The sequence below is a fragment of the Sinohyriopsis cumingii genome, chromosome 1, assembly GCF_028554795.1.
Source record: "Sinohyriopsis cumingii isolate HCF-2022 chromosome 1, ASM2855479v2, whole genome shotgun sequence".
NCBI classification, from domain to species: Eukaryota; Metazoa; Mollusca; class Bivalvia; order Unionida; family Unionidae; genus Sinohyriopsis; species Sinohyriopsis cumingii.
Window position 1 is genome coordinate 62,360,774 of NC_142961.1, and position 22,850 is coordinate 62,383,623.

The 22,850-nt window shown below is 34.4% G+C and overlaps 1 protein-coding gene across 3 annotated transcripts in view; it reads left to right on the top strand.

The window, feature by feature from the left end:
* Positions 1 to 2,441: 2,441 nt before the first annotated feature.
* The window catches only part of LOC149806977 (uncharacterized), a 75,152-nt gene continuing 54,743 nt past the window's right edge, over positions 2,442 to 22,850 (top strand). For all 3 annotated transcript variants that reach the window (XM_089960374.1, XM_089960380.1, XM_089960387.1), the window contains exon 1: positions 2,442 to 2,578. The gene's annotated coding sequence lies outside the window, so the exon portion shown is untranslated. The remainder of the gene's footprint in view (positions 2,579 to 22,850) is intronic.

The window sequence follows — 22,850 nt, forward strand, 5'->3', positions numbered from 1 at the left end:
GTGGTCTAAAGCGCTCACCTTTTCGTATCACTGCCATCTCACGTGTGTCTGCGTAGGTTCAAGTCTCAGGTTCGGCCAAGATGGTTATGTGAGTAAGGTTGTCGGTAGCTTCTCACATAACCACATTGGCCGACCCAGGGTCGGAGGTTCTTTCCGGGGTTTTCCCGGGTTCTTCCTCCACCATTAATACTGGCCGCCACGTATAGCCTACCTTGTGCTGAAAAATGGCGCTAAACCCCACAACAACAACAACATGTTCATTTGTTTGGTTTAGAGATATCTCTTTATCAGGGGCACGTTATAAGTGAAATCATTATAAGTGAGCAATGGAAACACGAAGACGAGTTGCAGTGAGTCCCAAGCTTTGATTCAAGTTATAACGTTCTTGAAATAAGCACCCATGTGCGGTCAATAATACAAGGTCGTCTAGGAATACAATTCTTTGCATGACACTGGCATTGTTCTCCCAATATTGTCTCGTGGAAGCCATTTGTTGCAGTAACTCGAATACATTGCCATGATACCTATCGATTTTAATATAACATTTTCAAGATGGATAGATATTCCAAATTGTCTTGCAAGATATTGAACAGCAACATCCAAACGGAGACAAATTAGTGTTAGTAGCGTATGATCACCAATTTGAATTCGGAAAGATGATTTCTTTCCGAATGGAAAGAAAGACCAAATTAAAGTTAGCAAATCAGTCAAGGTTAAACCCGCATAAATCGACTCAAGGTTAAGCCCGTATAAAAAAGTCAATGCTAAACCCGTATAAAAACGAGACAAGGTTAAGCCCGTATGAAAAAGTCAATGCTAAACCCGTATAAAAACGAGACAAGGTTAAATTCGTATAAAAACGAGACAAGGTTAAATTCGTATAAAAACGAACATCATTAGTTGTATTTATGCAGCCTACTGATAATCTATGTTGATGCATTCCGGTATCTCTGTAAGATGGGGCCATAAATTAATAAAAACTGTGCTCCATACTCACACATTCTTCCGTGTCCTCGTATACTTGTGATCTATCCAGTGCGTACAGGATTCGCCAAGCAACATATTATACATAAGGTTGTTACGTGTACATGAGCATCAACTAAAGAACTATAACATACCTGAAAATCAAGCCGTTCTAGAGTTTAGTTTTCTTTGTGTACCCGACAGAGGGGTACTAAGTTGTTTCAGAGTTTTTATGTGTCTGACAGAGCGCTAACAAGCCATTCTAGATTTTACTTTGTGTTCGTGACAGGGTGGGTGGGTGGTAACTAACTCGGTCCAGAGTTTTCTTTTTTATACCTGCCGGAGGGGTACTGAGTCATTCAAGAGTTTTCTTTGTATACGTTACAGAGGGTTAACAAGTCATTCTAGTCTTCTTTGTGTACATGACGGATGGGTACTAAGTCGCTCCATAGTTTTCTGGTGTACTTGACGGAGGGCGAACATGTCATTCAAGAATTTCCTTTGTGTATCTGACGGAGAGGAACTAAGTCATTTTAGAGGTTTTCATCGTCACCTGCCGGGACAACTTAACATCTGTGGAACGAGCTCAATGGGACTTTGGCTATGACATTACGATCTGGCCAAATAGCCAATTGAATTTCACAGGTTAATTAACTGGGACGTGGTCACGAATTCTATTATTCAGGGGAATTAAAATCACTTCTGTATTATAGCATACCTGATATTTTGTCTCTTTATTAACTTGAGGCAGAGAAATGGCTGAAAATGATTCAGTCTATTCTCAGAATTGTATCGTGAATGTTAAACGAAATAAATCGACATTATGTGGTCATTAGTCGAAAATGTAGTCCACTTTGAAATAATCAGTTTTGGATCTAAAATAGCTAACTGTGCCAATGCATATACACACATAGTAAAAACATCTAAAACATATAACTCAGATTTAATTTGTTTCCGGTTGGAAATAGACAGAGTAGCTGTTTCAGACGTGGAGTGATATGTCTTAATTTCTCTTTAATATCTGAAAGCTCTTGTAACTGATTAGGATTATATGTTAATGTGCATTTAGAATGAAGTTATGAAACACGTCCAATCATTCGCAAGCCTCGAATAGAATCTGTCATATTTATCACATGAATAATGCGATGTTATTGGACGAAACATCATATTGTAAACGAGAATAGACGCTATTTATGGACATTCAAACATATTCACATTAAATGGTTATTTAACCGAAAAGGGGTGATATCATTTTAGGAAATTAAATTCAAGTAGGTGAAAATTCAAGCACCAATGTTTGTATGTCTTTTCCTGATATTTTATGCCGAAAATCACATTCTCTTTGGATTCCATAAATATAGCCTATCACAAGTATTAAGCGGTATTGGTACTAGTGTAGATTAGTGCTAACGAGGTGCCGTTGCTCAGTTAGTGAAGTTGTCGTGTTAGTGAGCGGTACATTTCAAAGCATAACTATAGCCAGCTCTGAACGCAGCTGTGTCATTTCAACGAAGGTCATTATGAATGTGTGATTAGTTTCGAGTAACAGCAACACAACTTGGCGTTAAATAAGGCTGTATTAGAATCCTATGTAAATCAACAACTTCTTGTCAAGGTACATTCTCTCTCTCTCTCTCTCTCTCTCTCTCTCTACCAAACACGCACATAGAAAAAGCACTAATTCACATACCAGTCAGTTATTTGAAGTCGAAAATCCTTGTTTTGACCACAAGAGGAAATGTATTAAAAACGCAGATGCAACTGTGTGGGAGTAAATACTGTTATAAACGTACTAATCTCTTACAAGTTTCTTGAATCTCCAGGCGTCATATGTACCAATGATTTAAGTTAATTGTGATTTGATCGAACATTCCTGGCGACGTGTGCACTAGAACACAGTATCACATGTGATGCGTACAGTCCCAATGTCACAGTTTGTAATACGTTTCACCAATCTTGCAATCTAACTTAATTTTGGAAGGAAGGAAATGATTTGCTTAAAGAACTATCTGATATAAACCGTTCTTTGAACTAATCAAGGTGTTAGGTTTCAACAACGTTCAAAAATATTCAGTTTAAAATTAACAGGTCCATCATTTAATTCAGTCAATGAAATCTCTCACAACTCATTCTTTTACGGGAGTGCTCTAAAAGTAGAGATGTGATACGTTCGACAAATTCCGTTAGTGAGTAATCCGATAACAACAACATTCGCACGTGGCGCTCAAATTGATTCGAGGGGGGAATAAAGACACAAGATTCTTTTTTGTTTTTAAAAAAAGTAGATCTGATGAAAAAAGTGTGCATTAAAGAAAAATAAGACTCTGGTGAATGTTGGTAATCAGCTGAGGTTCTGGTGTACTTTGAAGCGCAAAATTGGGCCTAAGGCAGCTGGGGTGCTCGTATACATTGAAGCGCTAACTTGGGCCTAAGGCAATCCGACATGCGGTAGTGTTGAGTTAATATGTTTACAACCGTGTCGTCATCAAATCTTGTGTTCCATCTTTCAACATCGAATTAATTCGTACACAAGTACAAGATGGCAGGGTTTCTCATTTTGAGGGAGAAATGACTTGGCTCACAATGTTTAGGACCAATATCTTTCAAAATTCAGTATAATCCAGATGATTTGGCATATACGCCGTTTTGCACGTGACTGTGGCATGGACACTTTAACATACCTGTTTAGGCAGACGAATGTCAGCCAAATAGCCAGACAGCTAGATATTTTATAAGATATAGCGCGTAGGAAATCTAAAAGTTCGAAACATTTTTTTTTTCTTCTTCAGTACGCATACATATTTCAATAGCTACCAAAATGGGTATTTAATAAAGATGTAACGTTATGTTCCAGATATAGTTCCGCTCTACTTTTAAAATTGACCTCATTACACAAACCAGAATACTAGTCATCTTTAATCATACACTGTTTTACAACCATTATGTGATTAGTGTCAAAATGTGTGCACATGCAATTAATCGATTTACAAAGTACATGAGTTGTCAGGATTTTACATGTTCCCCATCATCAGCACCTAACCAGGTGTACGGGGCATTACCGTAAGATTATTTTCCATCCTGAGCTTCATTTGTGGTTATTTTTTTTTTACTGAGATACAACACACACACACATACACACATTCACTCACAGACACGTACACTCACAAATATTGTACAAAACTTATTTACTTACCCAAGGTGTTTTACATTGCTTGTTTGTTTCTTTGATGTGAAAGTAAAGATAATAAGTAATCAAACCAAAAGTTGACAAAAGGTTCCACGTTTTTCTTAAACTCACGACTTCTTTTATTCAATTTGGCGACATATTTTTCTAGCCTTGTATATAATAAAACTCAACTGTTATTATTGGCGAGAGTTGGGATTTTGTATGCACAACACGATCTGTATATAACACATTTGGCAAGCAAGATTAGAAAGTTGATAATCTACATTTTTATTTCCTTTAAGACATCTATTGTTGTAATTTTAAAATCTTTGTCGTAAGTTTGGTTCCATTCCACAAATAACGGAACAGGCATAAAATAAGTGCTCGATTTTCTCTGTTACCTCCTTACATAATTAGCATTTGTCATTATTACTTAAATTAATCGCATTAAAAAAACTGGTTTGTGCGAATATTTCTATGCAGAAGTCTAACATTAAAGCTAATCAAATCTGTGTCTTTTGTACTAAGTTTAGTCAGAGGAAAAGAGTTGGACCATTCATTTACAACAATGGCACACCCTAGCTGCCTGTTCCAAGTGTCATATTTACCATCTGACTTTTATATCTTGGTTTGTAACACATTTATTCTTTGATCTTACCCTGCAAAGTGTTGCCAAGTATTACATTGAAAGTATTTCTACTTTCAAAAAATTTTCGCTATCTGTTTACATTTCATTGATATATTTGAGATAAAGTACTGGATACAATTATTAGTTTGTGGTTTTTTTTTCTCCATTTCTTCAAAACTTAGCAGAGATCCTTGTGCATAAAAAGCACCGTTTGCTATCCACTTTGTGCATGATTTAAAATTGTTTATAGTTACTAAATTAAGAATATTTTGAGAGAGGTATTCCTGAACAGTCGATTGTATATTTTTCCGTTAAATAAGGCATCGATAACAAACATCAAGAGATATTTTTTAATTATTTTAAAGATTTCTTTCAATGTAGTGTTTCCTAATTTTAATAACAGTGTATCCTTAAATTTGCCAAATATTTGTTTGGAAACCAGTCCTAGCTTAAACCATCTTCGTTCAGTAAAAGGCGCATAATCAAGCAAAGTTTTCATATAATACATAAATGAGTGCAAGGGAATCATATTGAATCACCCTTTGTTAAATGGAGCTAGAAGAGTATCTCATTTTACCCTCTCGGTTTTGCCATCCCAAATAAACCTGTAAAACAATGTATTCAGATCATTTCCTATACGGAGTGGATGATTTGGTAGAGCTGCGAAATAATGAATAAATTTTGGCAAATTCAAGGATTTTATCAAAGTAATTTTAATAAGAGAGATATATATTCTGCTCCATGAGCCGAGTGATTTCTTTATTTCCTGTAAATTCGTCAATTAATTAAGTTCTAACATATCCTCCAAATAGAAAGAGAAATCTACTCCAAGTAATATAAATTTGGCGACTGACCAGTTAATATAAATTTCGGGACATATGTTTTCACTTTAATGTTTTTCTTCTTTCCAATCCAAATAGCTTTTGAGTTAACAACCTTGCAGTGCAGACCTGATGCCAAAGCAGTCTTTTAAAATCTGCATGGTTGTCTTCAAGGACAAAGGTGAACTGGCTGAACTCAATTTAATTATAGAAAATGCCTATAATATTTGTGCATTGTTTATTTCAATTGCAGAAGTTCAATTCCCTTTGTAAATAAGTAGGGTCCTAAAGATTCTCCCTGGCGACAACCTCTCTCCAAATTGAAACATGGGGATACATGTCCTTTATTTATGACACGGTGTTTTGACTTATTGCAGAATAATCTCAGCCATTTACTATTAGATTACTCAAAGTTAAACATTTCAGGACATTCTCCAGAAAGTCCCATTCGACCGAGTCGAAAGCTTTTTCGAAATCGACCTGTAAGAAAGGACCAGAGTCATTTTTTCTCAAGATACTGCATCAGGTCATACAAAATTATTGTATTGTCACCAATAAATCATCCTTTCACAAAACCTTTTTGACTGTCACTAATAATAATACGGAGGACTTTCATGACCCTATAAGCAATTGATGCTGAAGCAGTCTTGTAATCTACATTTAGTAGTGAAAATGGTCTCCAATGTTGAATTAATTTGCTGTATTTATCCTCCTTTCAAATGCAAATACTGATTACCTGAGGTTGCAGTTTGGAAAAATACTGCATTTCGTATCCAGCATTTATATATCTAAAGAGAAAACCGCAAAGATCTTTCAAAAGAATTGATAGAATTGAACAGTAAATCAATCGGAACCCGGGCTAGTTTCAATTTGCATATTTTGTAATGCTAAACCACTTTCCTCAAAGGTTAATTTAGCTTCCAACGAGCTTGTTTCAAAATCTGAAAGTATTTTATCATGATTTAAAAAGTGATTAAGAGTTTATAAATTATTGTTGTTGTGTCTCTTATATAATATTTCATACATAGTTTTTTTTAATTTAATATCTATTTTTGAGTTGTTACCCTTTCTCCATATACTGTAATTAAATCTTTCGTTGTTTTATTTTAGGTAATTTCTCTTTCAAAGGTTTAGGAAATGTTTAGAATTTTCACCAGTTTTATACCACCTAGCTTTTAATTTTAACGTTACAATTTCCACCTCTTTTTCTCTGATTTCTTCCAAATCTGCTTGCTCTTTTCTTCAGTTCCTTAATAATAGTGGGATTATTATCTTGATTTACTAAAGTATGTATGGTCTGTATTTCAGCCTCAAGTTCACTTCAGTTTCGTTTCTCAAGTTTTCCTTAGTTTGAGAATTGCTAATTGATTCTGATCTTATAATCATTTAAAGGATTTCAAAATACAATTGATCATTGCAACTTAACTTCTCCTGAAGTGCAGTTCTCGGTTCGCCTTCGCCTTAGTATTCTTTTGTGTTATTTATGTTATTTATACATCTTTTAAACAATTGTATATATATATATATATATATATATATATATATATATATATATATATATATATATATATAGCTTTATTTGCTTTGAATTGAAATCCCAGGACATGTGGGTACTGCATATATCAATAATTGTTTTGTTATTGCTGAATGGTCTGTATTTTACCAGGAATAATATATGCGTCAATACAGCTAGAAAACATATCCTCATGGATGAAATATGTCCAGCCTACATTGTTTCACATGATTTGCCAGTCGCCAAGTAAATAGTCTATTCTCGGGATTGACAGTTCTCCTTGGATCCAGTAAGTCAAGTTGATTCTTGATGTCCTTGACTGCTGCTCGATCCATGGAGTGTTTATCGTGTAGGATATTATAAGACTCAAGCTCCATGTCCTGAAAAACATGACAGTCACCACAAACTAAATGCAGAGGAATTGTCCAAATTTAAGATATCTTCTTTCAAATTCATGACAAATGCATCATTGTCATCATTATGACCATATTGATAAAATTACAATGTCATGAACCACTGGGTACTTATATGACATTGCCCAAAATGAAGACACATGAAGTCTGTTCTACACTAGGGTGCTGGGATGGTTGTAAAGTTTTAACATAAATACAGTACAGCTATATATTAACCCTCACAAAAACACAACTTTTGCTCATTCATTTCCTTCCTTTGCCAAGAGATTAAAACCTGTTATGTACGAATTTTACATAAGTTTGTTGGGCATGTATATGTGGGTATAAGGTTAGTGAAACATAAAACATATTTACTTATATACACACATTTACATACATACATGCATACCTACCTACCTACCAACCTACACAGGCACACACATTTATACATACGTATACGCATACATACATATGACCCATGTATAACAGGCACGAACTTCTTATACTCATTCTTTTCAAGATCAAGCAAAAGTATAGCATAAGTCGAAATTATTCTGCGAGATCATGTGAAATTTCTTACCCAATATAGGTTTTGTCTTTCTATTAAAACACTTTTCCTAACTCTGAATATACATAGACGAGAATACAAATTGTTCACATCTTGTGGCACAAAACTGTATAATTCTAATTGTATTAAAATCACTTTGTAAACTTATTTCACTTCTGGATTAGGATAGACTGTTTTTCTTATGTCACCAAAAAGATCAAATTTGTACTTTTTACCAGCCTTTGTTTTGGCGTACACACTGCAGTTGTAATACCAGGCAGATACAATGTTTGACTGCCTAGTCAATCTATTTAAGAATCACATATTTTGCCGAGAGACAACATCATCAAATATTCTTAAATTGTATTTGCTCATAAAATGCCATTTCCTCCTTGTGATACTGACTATATATTCAGCATTCAAAATTTTACAATTACTTGTTTTGGGCAACCACTGTTCCTACGGATCCAATATATTGCCAGAATAACCCTCTCATTTACTACTTGACCTGTTACATTTTTCATCGTCTCTGCACACGTTGTTCTGACATTTTCGTTATGTGATTCAGGGAAGTTGAAAATATAATTTTGTGTTGAGTATTGTTTATTATGTTTTGCAGTCTTCACCGCTTCCTTTAGAGCGATCTACTGTATTTTTAATTTCTTCCCTTAACTTTTCAATTTCCTTCCTTGAATCTTCTAGTTATTGTTACAACCTGTTATTTCCAATGTTCATTTACTCGGTTTTTTCCTCCAACTCTTTTGATTTGCTTACAATTTGTGTTTCCACTTCTTCCATTAGATTGAATTTAAATTTATCGAACAGCTGGGATACTATGCCCAGCTTCAAGATTGATTGCATATTTTCATTTCAAAATATGAAACGTAGTCTTTAAGAATCATTTCAACAACGGAACTCGAACAGGTTTTAAAAGCAACAAATTTAACCAGAATTGGTGCGATTTGCTGTTTGATGTATCACAATTGCATTGTCCAGAACGTATTTTAATGAATTCACAATAATCCCTAAATAGTGTTTATCTCTAACAGTCATATGAGCACTTTGTATTTCCAATAACTAATTTAAACAAATTATTACTCTCAAATTAAATTTCAACGCAACATTAAATATATATGCAGCCTTACATTAAAGTGGCAACATGCATAGGAATTAAATAGGAAAAGGAATGAGCAATTGTTTACTTATTCCTTACATAAATCGCCACGAAACTATGTCGCAATATGTCGTCACCCGATTTATTTAATCTATTTCGCAAAATCGCTTCACCTCACCATTGTTGCAATACTTCATGATAATAAACTGTTCACAACTTCAGTATCCAGGTAGGTAACCTATTTATAGTCTCAAAGCTACATGCAGCTTACAAATGATCATTATCTTAAAATATAACCTACAATCAGGGACAAAACGTAGATATGAAATAGTTTGATTACACATAATCATTAGAATCTCCCGTCATAAAGAAAAAGACTTTTGCAAAAATGTTTTCCTTCACATATTAGTCAAACATATATATATGAAACCATATTATTGAACTTGCCTTGGGAAATGACATAAGAAATACAGAACGACACTTTATGTGTTTAATTTCATCAACATCAATCTCTGATTTTTGTTTTTCATTATGTTAATGAAAGTAATGGTTTTCGATTACTCAGCATAATAATTGGAAAAGAAGCTGAAGTAATATACGCTTCAAAGTCTTGCAAAGCCAATATTAAATGGAAACATTATTTTTCAATTGTGGATTAATTTTTTTGTTGTTTGTTTATTTCTTATATTTCGAAATAGCACAATGTATAATCCGCACCATTTTGACTTCGTGAATCAACAATACAACAACTCGTACATCGCATGCATCACCATACATTTAAAATGATTGGCTAAAATCTAGAGCTGAAAGAACTGAAGCACTATTTAATTTTTCAAACGCCTCCTGACATTTGTCACACCAATAATAGTTGGGTTTTTTTTACTCATTACTTGTTGGTAAAATTAGAAGAACATTTCCAATAAGCCCATTCATGCCCAAATCGATGTAATTACTTGTTAATGATGTAATTGCCTGTGGGAATTCAGAGATAGACTTTAACTGAACTTCTTCGGGTTTATCTTGACCGTGTCTCACAGTATGTCCTAAAATGTAACAAACGTACGGTCAATTTCACAAATTACCTAAATGTATTATCAAATTTGCATCACTGAGTCGACGAGAGAACTTCTGAACGGTTTGCAAGTGATCTTTCTAGGCATCGTTGTAGATGATGATGACATCGATGAACGCATCATTGTTATCTATACCAGCTTTTAACATGTTCATTGTCAGTTACAAGAGGGTTCACAACAATCTTATCACCATCTATAACATTGCCTAGTAATAAATGAATACCCTCAATAGGTAAATAAATCATCTTTCCGCAGCCCCGTCCTGACACTAAATCTGATCATAAATTTATACCATGGCGTAGAACATTAATAAAGCCGCACTTTACTTCCTAAATAAGAACAATTGCACTAGAACACGACTTCGCAAAGGCAAGACAACCGATAATAAAATACTCTGAAAGTCTCATGTGTCTCTTAATATTTTAAGAGGAATCAGCTTCGCAGAATCACCAATAGGTGATAAAGAACCTTTAGAGATGAAGGGCTTATAATTATCCATAATAAAATCAGACCGCGGTTTGTTTGACCGAAGGAATGCAATGCTTTCAAGAAAAGACTGACCTTGACCACTTTCAAAAAATAACAATTGGAATAGCCCCGTCTTGATTCTGTTGCTTATTTTTCAACCTATGGCAATCATAAATAACGTGCCATTTCTTCTTACAATAACTACACGTAGGAAGAGATAAGGATTCATAATTTGTGCTATCAGAAGTTTGATTTATAAAAGTTATTCCAAACTGAGATTTTGAAATTATCGTTTGAGACTGAGATTTTTTTTACAACAAACAATTGTTGAGAGGAAGACTTATCGACAACTCATCACCCTTCAAGATGCATTCCTTAACCATAGTATCGTCAGCACGAGAGTGAAGTGTACACTTCACGAAATTTACCAATATTTAAACTTTGTAATAATAATGTTCAATTGCTCTCTTGCCCATTTCCAATGTTTAGTACTTTTTCCAATTTAAATAAATATTGGTCAACTTCTTCAGTTTTAAACTGGGTACTAACATAATGCTTTTGGTATCCTTGTATCATCGAAACCGAAACATTTGTTTAAAGGGGGATGGGGTGGGGGTGGGGGTCTTTCCCCCTGCCAGTTCTAATTCTTTTAATTTCAATCAACTGCATTCTTTTTTGTTATTCTCTCTGCCTTTGTATTTGCCTATCTTTCCTTTCTCTCCTTTCTCTTTTGGAATTGGAATATGCACCTCTTCTATTTCTTATTTCTTTATTCCGTTTTTCTTTCTATGATTGTTTTCTTTCTTATTTTTCTCTCTTTGTCTGTATCGGCCTTTCTTTTCTTTCTTTCGATTTTGAATTTCCATCATTTCTTTCTGGAGCTGACGCTTTCTTAACTCTTTCTTTCGTCTGCAAGTCTTTCATTTTCTTATGACAGACAGATAATTACTAGTCAAAACCAAAGCACGTTTATCAAAAAATATTTTTTCCTCAAATACCTGACGAAAATGTCTTTTAAATTTATTTGTTGTTTCACTAAAGATGCTTTTACTTACGAAAAAGAGTAATGCTTGATAATTTCAAGCAACGCGTCCATTCGTTCTGAAGGACTGTAACTCTTCCTTGGCAGAATTTGAGGCAAAGTTTTCCACTTTAGCCTGCTCGTTGCTCTACGGATTTGTCAAATATGTATAACTAAATTACGAGGGACTACGACAATTTCAAAAGAAAATGAATTTAAATCTGAAAACAATTGTAATTTTACTGAAATATTTAAAAGAATGCTATCCTTGACGACCCTAAAAAATTTATGCCCTGACTCTAAGGTCTTAACCGAAGTAACAAAAAGAAAGAAAAGTAACAAGTTTAAAAAACCGAACAATTTTTTTTACTCTGTTGTAAAATGAAAATTTAAGGGACACTTACATCATTGTTAACTTAATGTATAATAATCTTAAAAGTTCTATCGGACCTGGAGGTCCGAATGAATGGAGTGGTACGAACGAATTCTAAGTTTTGAATTTGTTGAGGTACCATTATAATAGCCTTGAATTTGTTGAAGTGTCAACAGTTTTGATGTGTCGCAATGTCATTCTTCAAAATGTCTTTGAATGAATTCACTTATCCCGAAAGAGGGTATTAGTCCAAGCAGGAATATGAGCATAAAACGTTTAAAAAATTTATTCCACTCAAACAACAATCTAAACACATTAGTAAATACCTATGCAGGATGAAAAGAAAGAAAAGTATTTAAATAGGAATTTGATTGAACAATTGATCACGTCTTCCTTGCATAAATCGTCACGACTCCGTGTCGCAATGTGTCCTGTACTGATTTATTTAATCTATTTTGCAAACCTCGTCACCTGATCTATATAAAATTGCTCAATGACACCAAACTGTGAACAGGCTCATTATCTACAACTCAAATACAAGTAAGTGACTTATTTATGACTGTATAGCTATATACAGCTTACACATTGCCATTATCTTAAAATAAAATCCACAATCATGGACAAACAATAGGCTATGTAATATGTTATTTCTGTCTATCTATCTATCTATCTACACACACACACACACTGTATAGCTATTTATAACTTACAAATTGCCATTATCTTAAATTAAAATCGACAATCTTGGACAAACAACAGGCTATGTAATTTGTTGTTTCTATCTATTTTATCTATGTATCTATCTACCTTTCTATCTGCCTATCTATCTATCTATCTACACACACACACACACACACACACACACACACACACACACACACATATATATATATATATATATATATATATATATATATATATATATATATATATATATATATATATATATATATATATATATATATATATATGCTGCACTGGGTATCCTGGTCAGAATTGTTCCAAAGGCCATTGTTGAGGGTATAAAGATGAGGTGAACTTCAACACTTTTACTAAGTCACCTTTTTGAGGTCAGTCACTTGTAACACGGTTCGTTCATATTACTTATCAGCATGCTAAATTATATTTTTCCCCACTAGTATAATCTTTTAAAGCTTTTAGTTTGTATTTTAATTGTCTTATGCCTACCACGCATTAGTTCTAACTTAATGTGTTCTGAATTAATTTCAGGTAATTTCTGTAATTTAAATTTCCTCTTCTATAATAATACATGCACATATTGGTGGTCACCTTGACCTTTTGCTCATTCATGGCATGATATGAGAATACTGGTAACAATATCTTATAATATTATAATATATAATAATATGTTTCTACCTTCAATGCGCAATTTCTATTTTGATATACAGGAGCGTACGATATAATTTAAAATTCGCTAATGTAATAGTTGACAAGCAGAACTATGTGCAGTGTTTTATTATGCAAATAATGCATATCGACTGCTCCAGTGGCCTAAATAGTTTAAGCGTCCTCTCGGATGCTTGCGGTGGCGGGTTCAAACACCGGCCGAGTCATGCCAACGACCTATAAAAATGGTACTAGCAGCTGCATCGCTAGGCGTTCAGCATTAAGAGGTTAGTGTTAGGACTGGATGGCCTGGTGTCAGGATAATGTAACTGGGTGGGACATCATGCTCCGTGTGGCATGACGCCCCCGTGCTAGACATCGCTATAAACTGCCACCTTGCAGACATCGTTGCGATATGACTGCAAAATTGTGTTACGACTTTATGGTCACAAACTAAGTAACAGAAAATTCAAAACCAACATGTTTTCTAAACTTAACAAACAATTTAATTATGAAGTGAGTCCAAACTAATCTTTATAAAGGTCATTGAAAGTCCTAAATGAATGAAAAGTTACTTATAAATTTCAAAACCGGAAATGTACTGGTCCTCCAAGAACCGTGATGTTATCAAGATGGCGTTGTCCTGAATTCTTTCGAGAAATTTATAACAGTTCCAGAATAACATTATAGTCCAAATAATGAATGCTTTCTATTTCAACTGAACAGTCCAAACAAGTCGTTTTCCTGTCGAGTAATATTTAAGTATGACATAAATCATCCCAGAAGATTTAAAACAGGAATACAAGAAATGTGAGGACTCCAGTTTCGGAACGAAACTGATTGCTGAATCCTCACTGTATTTAAATCGTCGTTTGCGACTATATTTCGCAAAATACCCCACTCAAAAGATAACTCTGCTGATTTTGCATCAATATTGCCTATACATGTGACTTAGCCCAACGTATGGGAAGTTAATGAATTCTTCCAGGCGTGTCGAAACCACATCAACTAACGAGAAATTAAGTTAAAAGCACTATTTAACCCTTATTATTAAGACTATTATTAATAATTGTCAACACATACAAAATCACATATTTATAGATAGTATGCAATACTATGCTTTTTAACAGATTCAGGTCACGTAGGCTAAACTAATTAAAGAAGGTCTGTACATTTAACAGCCCTCGATACAAATTATAGAATTAAGATAAAATCATGTGCAAGGTGTTCTAATATCGACATTCATAACAAATTGTTAAAGCTACGTTAAATTCCTAATCACACATACACACACACACAAACACACACACACACACACACCGGACATACCGCAATTTATCCCGGTCAGGCAATTGTTGAAGGATTTAATCGACCACTTGCTGAGAGATTGTTTGGATATCAGTATGCGAAGGAAATAATTCAGAAAGACAAGAGATCTCGTGAATGTGTTATAATAATTATCCTTGACTTTGTCAAGGGATTCAAATTTATTTTTTGTTTTGAAAATAATATTTATTCAGATTGATTTCCTTTTTATTCTAATTAAGTTATTCTGATAATAATATTTATTCTGATAATAATTTTTATTCTGATTCAGATTATAATATTTTTTTTGATTAAGATTTACTTTTTTCTGGTTTTAATATTTATTCTGATTCAGATTTATTTTTATTTCTGATAATAATTTGGATTCGGATTCATTAACTGATATTTTAGTTCATCAGTATTAAGTCCTTGTAATATAAGGTGTAATATATCTTGTTAAGCTATTTTTATAATGTTCAGTAAATAGTTTCTTCAATGATATTCTTCTTTTCCCCTCGTTCATTAACGGAATACCAGTAATATTTATATGCTCAACGATAGCTCGATTAGCATACTCAATGTCTGATACAATTTGATTTAAATATTGTAATGTTTCAATGATTTGTTTTTATAGATCGTTATTAGGATAATCCAGAATACAATTTTAAGCACTTGTATTAATGTCATGGACATAGTTATATGTTCATCTTTAACTTCATTAGCCACTGATCTAAATTGTTTTTCACTAACAATACTTATAGCAGTGTGTTTTGGATCACGTTTGTACAGAATAGGATGAAGATAACGAAGATCAGGATTCCATGGATGTTTGTTATTAAAAAAAAGTTCGTTAGTGAAATAATTTCGTTTTGGTTATGGTGGTCCTTGATACTCTGGCAGTATTTCAGACCATCCTAAGACTGTTCAGATTGCCGATTGATATGTAGCTACAGCATAAACTTGCGAATTTACTTCTAACGACGCTGATAATGTTGTTTCGTGAACAGTGATAGCAATTATGGATTCTTTTCCCGTCATATATTTAATTCTGCGCTGGAATTCATCGTTCATTTGTTCAATATGATAAATTCTTGTAGGTATACTTACAACCTGCCCATTGGGAGTTTCATCAGGTTTATTTTTATTTGCAAATACCAGAGAAATTTTTATGGTAATCCACCAAATGATTTTGATCTAATAATTGGCCAACTATGATATACTCGTAATTGTGCTGGTGGTATTTCTTTCGCTGGAATCGCAGTTGGAAAGTTGACACTAAATTCAGGATTGTTTGAGTTTACTGATATCATTGTGGTTTTTACAACTCCGTCAAAAATCAGGATTGAATATACGATATGTTGTAGTAATTCGATCGGCATTGACATTATTATTACTAGTTTTATTATTATTATTATTATTATTATTATTATTATTTAAATCAGACGTTGATTCTATCACATTCATTACTTCTTTGTAATTTTTTAATAGTTTCTGTGAACTCAGCATCTGATATTATTTCATCACTAAGACCTGATGATATCAACGAAGATAATTTGGGGTATGCTAGCGTTGATGCATGTCATCAGTTTTGTATTTGTGCGTGTATATATTTTTCCGATGACATTAAGAACACCGGCAATTGTTGTTGCATCTGAAACACACATACTTATAATTGCTGGTGATGTCATTGTTATTGTTACACGCATTACGCCTGTTCTAGCGATAATAGCGGACGCCGAATACACAAGCATATCAACAACAACTACACGTCTGCGATATATTTTTTACTTTAACTGTATATTCGTCAACGATATATTTTTAGAATTTTTGCCATTCACGTTCTAAATTGTATCTAAAACGCTGAACGTTGATTATAATGCTCATTATATTTTAATTAGGTGGGAATTAGTGACTAATTCAAGGCACCAATAGTAAATCGAGCCTATATTTTTTCTTCGGGTTCCACTAAAAATGTTTCCTCGTCGTTTTGCTCCAACATCACTGATATATATGCAAGAGATCCACCTGACTGAGTCAGGTGTAGACAACGCCGTGAAACTGCGGTAGATATCGCAAATGTTGTAACTTGAAATAGTACGGAGAACCTGTATATACCGGTAACCTCAGCGCGATGTTTAATGGATTTATTGAGTGGTGACATAATGCTTGTCCAGATGCTACTGTATACAGCGAACTGTCGGTAATGTAGAAAACGTCATTAATGGATCGATTTATGTTTCAACGAAAATTTAAAAACAAATGTAGATGATTAGAATACTCTGATCTAAATGTGGTCATTTCATTATTAACTGAAACTAACGGGTTCATCATTGGAAGGATGAATTTCTTCGTTACATCGTCATTGTCTGATTCTAGTTCTCCAAGATAGGTAATTTTATTATTAGACATATTGAGAGAACCAGTCATTGTATCACCGGATTTTTGTACTCGACCACGAATATTATCTGATATCGTTGACATAATTACACCAGGTTCAATTTTTCCATTACTATCAAACACATCTATGCTATTTTCAGTTACTCTATTACTTTTAACGATAATATCTTTTAATGAAAGATTGCTTGTTTTTAATTTCCCTTTTTTATCCTGAAATACAACCACTAAAGTTTGGATCTACATTTGCAATATTTAATAATTCAGATATTTCATCACTAATCTGTTTACTCACATTTTCGTGAATTATTCCGTTATTTTATTTTTAGTTTTGTGAAGATCTTCCGTAAATATCAATCATTATACTTTAGGATCTGTTTAAAACAACTAACCGTCTATTTGCATACTCGTGCATGACCTTATGAGGTGGTCTTGTTGATGATGACACAGCGTCGAGTACAGCAATTACTTCACGGCCAGATATTGGCGGATCTGCTATTGTATGTGTTGGTAATGTTCAATACCAGACCATAGTATATTGAAGATGAGTGCTCTGAACTCTGCTGACACATTTTAAAAATTCTGTTGGTGGTGACAACCCATACAAATCAAGATAAACAATTCCACTTGATCAGTCACGTGTGCAACCCAATGAGTACCTGGACCAGAACTTCTATCGAGATTAATAATAATGTTTTCAACACGGTTTGGTTGTTTTGGTAATTGATCACGCAAAAAAGCCATCTGAGATGTTTTATGTTCAATTTTTTAGCAGAATCAAATCACTATTTGACATATGAAGAAACAGCTAAGTATTCCTAGAGTCTCAGACCTTTTCCGTAGGAGTGCGGGGTTCCTGGCAATCTTAGACCCTTTCTCTGTTTTTCAGAAGTCTTTATTCCTTTTCCTGTTGCTTTCTTTAATGCCATTCCAGCAGCAGTTCCAACATCACAAAGTGCAACTGCTTTTGCAACAGCTGGTGCCGCAGCGGATATTAACGATGGTATGGCTGCAAGAAGTGGAAATATACCGCCAGTCTTGACTGAATCTTTAATGGCTCTCGCAGAAAGATTAAGTTTATCGCCTGGTTTTGATTATTTTGTGTCGTTGAAATGCCAGAACTGACGTTCTGACAATAATAGTTGATTTTGACTACCTGTGATCTGATCTTGTTTTAGTGATATTTGTATTCCACAGTTCTTTGCTGATTTTGATTGAAGCTTTTTAATCTGACCAGGAGTCAGACTGACACTAACATGATGATATGACATTGTCAATATCTTGAGCAATTTAACTACATGTTTTCTACTGAAGCATCGGTGACTCTCATTCGTTCACAAGCACCTTCAAGTAGCATTGTTTAGTCTGAAAGAATAATAGCAATAGCTATATAACCTCCAGGAATGGACCAGTTATTCTAGGTGGCGATTGTGCGACACGAGCTCGGCAGTGTATATGAACGACAGATTGCCTGAGTAAGTCTAAATGTTCCAACAAAAAGTAAATATATTAGACACAGAGTTGTAAAATCACGGTTATATACTTGCACACCAGAATCACCAGTCTGATCACGCTCCATAAATATCATCAACCGATGATAAAGACGTACTACATGATTGTGATCAAAACCCAACAATACTTATTCGGATGGTTCCTGATGCCCATCTATCCTTAAAGAAACTTCACTAACTCCAAGTGTGTCAAATACCATTAGATTTCGTGTTTGTGTGTTTTCTCGTGCATTTTCCTGGAATGCAATGAATATATGTCTTGGTGCAGAAACACCCTGCTGTGATACTATCTGCCTTGTAAATAAACCAGCAACTTCACTTGAAATACTGTCTGTTTTCATCGTCAGGCATGAGAATGTATATACCACCTTGACTCATAAAAGAGAGTAACCGTTTTTCTTCGTCGATCCATGGAGTCCTTACTGGCATCAACAACGAAAGTTTTGTTAGTCTTACTATACACGCACCAACTGCGTCGGGTCGCCAGACTGCATCATTTTCGTTTTCTTTTCTAACAAGTACAACTGTATGCTTGGCTCCCGAAATAACCTTTCTTACATGTCCGCAAAATCCAAATATTTGTGATAGTGGAATCATACATGAAAATTCTTCTTCATCATTTAACATGAATCTTCGTGCCGCAAATCCTGAGTTGAAATCGCCATTCATCGATGCAACTGCGTCCCCAGCTGCATTCATTGTCATGTTATTGCTCTCTAGCTGATCAGATGTATCCTTCGCAAACATCATTGACGGACCAGCTTATCCTGAGCAATCATCGCTGTATCTAGCAAGGCCAAGTATCCTTGTGGCAATATCGCCGTTTTCCAGACATGATTCAATGGATCTTCCGTCAATCATGTATATGGCACTTTTAATTAATGCCATAATACCATTGTTAACAAAACCAGGTCGATCACCAATTCCAAGTTCTGCACCGTCTGCTTGTAAAAATCTAACTTCTGATTCAATGAATGCCTCAGTGTGTAAGAAATATCTGCTTGTATCCTGATCTTGAAGCTCGAATCGTCCACGCTGAATTGGCTCTCGTGCGTGATAAGAATAATATTGATAATCGTGCAAAGATTTATTTTTGAGAACTGGCGCATCCATGTCAAATGCTGGATCAGATACCCGTTTAAACGTTTTATTATAATTGTTATTGTCTAACACGAAGACTACTCCCTGCTATTAAACTTGCAGTTAGTCTTTTTTCGTTTTCTTTTTCTGATAGTGATGCACCAGCCAACTCTTTTATTTTTGTTATTTTCTATTTGCAGCTTCGTTTATTATTTTACTAACATTTGCAGGCATAACTCCAGTACTGTGTAATTTTACTGGCTGTGGTTTTCTTCGTATTAATCGTGCTAGTCTATTCTTAATTGCTGAGAATGCTTTGCTTGCAACATCACCAACATCACCAGTACCTTTATCACGAACAACGTCAATAGCTTTCATTGATAATTGTTTTGAAATTGGTATTGCTTTTGAGTTATTCTTGTAAATAGACCTTTTACAACATCACCTAGTCCATCTCCGTACGTAACTTTATATATTGATAATCGCGAATTTATCACCCTGAATATTACATTTCCACGTAGAACATTATGTATAATGATCTTATCTTCTTGTCACTGATCTAATTGTATACCCTCAATCACCGTGATAATCATCAATAATTTCATCGATGAGAGACCGATAAACATTAATATCTATGATACCGCCAGTAAATAGTCGTTGACAAATATATATCAGCTGCTTCATTAATAATTTCTGGGGAATTATTACCGGCTCGGTTTTCTCCAATAAGAATTTCTAATCGTTCAACACTGGCAAGAACGTTGCTAGGACACGGAGTAATAAGACCACGTACATGAGTAACAAGATCACTTCCAGATGTTCATTCTGCTTCTGTGAAGAATGTAAATTCTTCCGTCGTTTAATTTCTTCAAATTCCAAATCTTCTTCTTCTTGTTTCCTTGCTGCTTTTGATTTTTCAAGTTGCATGTCCTTTTCTTCGTATCTTTGTCTCCTTTCTTGATTTACTCGTTCAAGATAGGCATATACTTTATTGTTAAAGAGGTCACAATCTTTAATATGTTCCTTAGATCTGATTTGCTGAGTATTAGTAACGGTGAGATATACATCCCGAATCCAATTGTCATTTCTTAACATATTCGGGTTTCACATACGATATCCAAACCCAGCAATATCAAGCATTTTGTTTGGGTCTTTGATATTAACAATACCTTCAGGTGTGAATTTATCCGTAATTTTAGTTTTGGCTCCTGGCAGAGGTTGTGGTTGAGGAGGTTGTGGCTGAGGAGGTTGCTGGGGTGGTAGAAGACGGCCAACAATATCAACACGTAATGTCTCAAGAGCTTTTTGAGCCGCCTCAGTTGCTTTAACAATTTTCTTGGTTGGTTCAACAATTGGTTTAAATAACTTTAATAACTTGACAGCATCACGAACAGGGATATATTTCTTCATTGCCTCAAGTCGCATCTCAAGTAAATCTAGCTATGTAAGATTCCATTATTGTTATAATAATGATTTAATTACTCACACACTACAGAAGCGGGGGGTGGGGGTGGGTGCGACCAAAAATGAGTGTCTGAAAGGTAAACAAAAACACGCATACAAATTTTAAAACACGAACAACAAAGATGAAATAACAAAATGAGCTAACCCAATTAGAGAAACTCCGTTTTGTTTTGGTTAGAGGGTTCGGTTTGACGTTATTGACCTTGAATGTTTCATTTTGTTCGTATGAAGTTTATTTTTCGTAAATGGACCTTCAAGCAAGTCTTTTGTCCCCCCCCCCCCATGCTGCTCATTTTAAACACATGTAGATCCAGAAAATGCCTCAGATCAAACAGGATCCATAATGTGTTTATTCTGATAAATATTGATTGGATAATGAGAAATGTTAACTTATTGAATTTGTAATATCATGATATTTGCATAGGTTTACTATGGGAACTAAATAAAAACTTCGAATCATTCAGAGCCGCTACGATAGATGAAATAACGGAACTCAAGAATTTTGTAGTGTTCAAATCCTCCACAATGGTCTTCTTAAATCAATATTGTAGGTCACACATGTTGCCTCTGTTGAGAGGGAAGACTGCTCAGTTGTAGAGACGGCATTTGAAAATTCTATATCTGATAAAGCACTCGCAGCTATCACTACCAGAGAGAGAACTCTAGCACGCTCTGGGTCAGAAAAACGATCCGAGATACCCATGCTGCTTGTACTCAATGCTAGCTATTATCTGGGCCAAATTCCATGAAAGAGAACATAACATAAGAAAAATAAAATTTTCAAGTACCATACAGTCTGGCTTTAGACAAAACTCTTATGCATGTAAAATTAACCAAGAAAAAATTGCGTCACATCAAACCCAGTTGTTCTGTCCTTGCGAGTTTCACACCTGCCTTGACACTGCCGCCATATTTAGCGGTTTCCTCGAGGTTTTGCTGTTTACAAAGAAGAAAGGAAGAAAGCAAACTTTCAGCATCCATCATCTTGAACGTAACTAATACAAAATTATCTGTCTGTAGTTTTCCTTCAATACAGAAGACATTCATGAGGACTCAATATTTTGTGTTATTACGACTCTATGGGTCTTAACCAAAGCAGAAAAGAGCGGAATGGAGCAAGTTTTGTAATTTCAACGAATGGTTTATTTCCCTAGGATATAAAGTGAACAATGTAAAAAGAAATTATGGTATTGCGAATTAAATTCCAAGAAAACTATAATTTCTAAGTCAAGTCCTAATGATTAAAGTTCTGAATAAACTTTAGTGGTATTCCAATATATAAATTCAACGGAAGTGTTGATATCCCCGTGATAGCCCGTGTTGTAGTAATGCGCCAACAGTCTTTTGTTACATCAGAATGAGACAATCCAAGGATATATCCTTATTTGAATTTCTCTACAAATCCAAGTTTCTATTTTCAAGAATGTTATTATTAAGTACTTTGTATTCCCTGAGAAGAATCACTTGAATTAAAAAATTTGAGTAAATAAATTCCATCTCAAATGAAATACAAGACACAACAATAACACAAAGGATTCTGCTCAGATCGTACAACACAAATAAATAATTTCTTGATAAATACGGTTATATAATCCAATATCTGACCTGTATCACAATTAGCATTTCTAAAGCAAAGCAAAAATATTACCTAATGGAAAATTTCACTCTGG